Raw genomic sequence first — 2,737 nt, 5'->3', positions numbered from 1 at the left:
GCATGGTTGCAAAGGGTTAGTTCACAAATATACAGTTATAGTATCCTAGACCATGTATACAAATAACCATTTTAGAGTACAGAATAACTCGAATTTTCACCAAAGAGCAGCAGGTACACTCTTAAGTCAATATTGCCTAGCTTTTGCAGCCACTATATTACCTTAATGGTCACGTACAACTATGCCACATCCAGAATGGCTCTCGAAAACTACACTGCATGGAACGCCAAGATTACAAGATCATCCTCTCTCAGTCTATTTCAATTATTCCACCAATGCCACCAAAATGTCAAAATCTGAACTCACTTCTGTTCGTGGAGCTCCCAAATAGTACCCAAAGTGTCCAAAGTTGTGGCAGCAGCCTCCAGGCGTACTCTGTTGTCCTCCAATCCCAGAAGCCCACACACATTCTTAGCGGCCTTACATTTGGCGAACCAATAAATACATTCCCCTCTACACACGAACAAAATAGACAATTGTCATTTTCTATATCTACACCTCTCTTCTTCAGGTTATCTCAGAGCGCCGGGGAATTATGCGCAATACGCTAGGTAAACATCTGAATTTTATTAAGACATGAAAGGCATCCTGTAACATTGATTATTAATTAAATAATTAATCTTGAAATTTAGGAGATAATAATGATATCTGACCTCCTGGACGAAGAGTGATTGGTAAGAAAAACAATGTCCATATACTACTTCTATTACCTCCTAAATCTGTAGCTGCATTTCAAATTTATGATATTTCTCATGTTGGAAACTTGGAAAAAATGAAAGAAGGATATTGGCTAACTACGCAAGATGATGATTCCAACTTATGAATTCAACAAGTTGTCTATTATTCTAACTAAAGACAGGGTGTAGTTTATACCATGTCAAGATTGTTTTGTAGCATATCAGAGGTGATTACACATAAAGATATATACATGTTTTGACTTTTGGAACCTCAATTCAACCTCCACAAGTGTTAAAAAATCTAGCGATATGATGTGCACGAGCTAGTACCCAGCTTTTTCGAATTTACTTACCCAATGCATTTTACAAGGTAAACCCAGTTAGAATGGACAGATCACACAACAGGAAAGTATGCTCCCTCTCAAACCTGCCATCATCTAGAAAAATAGTAAGGAAACATATAAGATACTATTTTGAATGCTCATATTATGAAATCAATTGCCAAATTTTGTAGTTACGTGGCAGAAGACAAAATTCACGTGGTTACTATTTAGAGACACAATCTTCTCAGAAGACATGTTTACAGCGCAAACGAATGGGGCCATGCATCTTCTCTTGCATATAGCACATATATCTCCAGCAGCAATAGCCTGAGTTGCATATAGCACACCATATTGGTAGTCAGGTTCATGAAAAGATGTACGCCAAAAAGTTGCATTGCTCAATGCACATACTTCACAATCCTACTTATGGACATTCAGTGGCAAATGATAAATAATAACTAATTGGTGCTTAAAGCATAGTGTATCATATTAGTGCCTAAAGCACATAATTTACCTGCTCAGTCACTGGATATGAAAAGATGTCAAAACATTATTACGAGATAATGTTCTCGGTATTGTCAAAAATGTCTGAACCTGAAAAGCAAACTGTTAAAGTGTTACAAGGCATTGAGTCACTGTCTCTTGTCAAATTTGGGATAGGGAAGGTATAGCACCTTTTCCACAACATATGTCAACTTGGAAGTAAGATACATTCCGATGGTTAGGGAAGAAAATAGGCTTTCATACTTATTGGTTAAGAAAAAAGGATACCCGGCAGGAGTTGGCAATATTAACATTTGACCATGAGCAGAAAAGGAAAGATAGGTTATAGCTCCCTAATAATAATACAGAAAGAATGTCACTGTATAAGAGGCATCACCATTTACATGGTAGTGGTGTTAGTGTCAACATAATTAAAAGAGGTATAAGACATGCATTTTAACTTGCGGATAATAATACTGTCTTGAATTCTTCATCATTTACATTATACTCGATTCTATGTACAATCTGTTGTGCCTGGGATATTGTCAGCCAACAGAAATTTTCAACGCTACATGAAGATAAGAAATTCTGAGATGCAATCATAATCATGGTGATTACTATCCAACTTGATTTCAAGTACATGCCAGACGAGTCCATACCCTAAAGGAGCACGCCCCATGCAGGTTCCTCCTCTTCTTCACCTGAAAGTTCTGGAGACAAGTAAGAACCAGATGAAAATACTAACTCAGTTCACAATCCATATTCAAAACGAATTCATAGAGAGAAGGGGACATGTTCCACAACCTAGCAAGGGGATCAGGACGGCGGCGCCTACACATGGACGGACAGATCCGGCGCGGCGAAGAGCTCCTCTCAGCCGTGCCCATCCCGCCGGACGCAGCCATCGATGAGCGTCACCGTTGTGTTGCCTTGGTTGTCCCCGTCGGCCAGCAGTGCTAAGCATGAAGCTCCGCCTCGTACCATGATCTTGTTTCTCTTGCCTAAACTTTATTTAAAGAATTTTGGCAACACTAAGATTCAACAAACTGCTGGAGCAATAGTCTATTTATATGCACCATAGAGACGCCAGTTAGAGACACGTGTGATGTAGTTCACGTTCCCTAATGATCGTCACACTAACTATATCGCATATCAGCACATGTACGTACATAGCTACCTATGCACTTGGTTGATCTAAACCATAAGCACATATCACACATACACACTAGCTAGCTTGTACATGCACATAAGCAC

At 39.1% G+C, this 2,737-nt stretch overlaps 1 long non-coding RNA gene across 2 annotated transcripts; it reads right to left on the bottom strand.

Moving 5' to 3' along the window:
• Positions 1–206: 206 nt before the first annotated feature.
• On the bottom strand, positions 207–2,479 carry LOC127302517 (uncharacterized). 2 transcript variants are annotated; one of them, XR_011745722.1, is made up of 3 exons: positions 2,288–2,479; positions 1,515–2,193; positions 207–1,327 (listed from the first exon to the last, which is right to left on the bottom strand). It is a non-coding gene; the product is annotated as an uncharacterized lncRNA (long non-coding RNA). The 2 variants fall into 2 exon arrangements; XR_007852911.1 differs by having other exon boundaries at positions 2,143–2,193.
• Between the last annotated feature and the right edge of the window lie 258 nt (positions 2,480–2,737).

This window comes from Lolium perenne, chromosome 5 (assembly GCF_019359855.2).
Source record: "Lolium perenne isolate Kyuss_39 chromosome 5, Kyuss_2.0, whole genome shotgun sequence".
NCBI classification, from domain to species: domain Eukaryota; kingdom Viridiplantae; phylum Streptophyta; class Magnoliopsida; order Poales; family Poaceae; genus Lolium; species Lolium perenne.
Note: the sequence above shows the minus strand (reverse complement) of the source record. Positions and strands in the feature narration are given on the sequence as shown.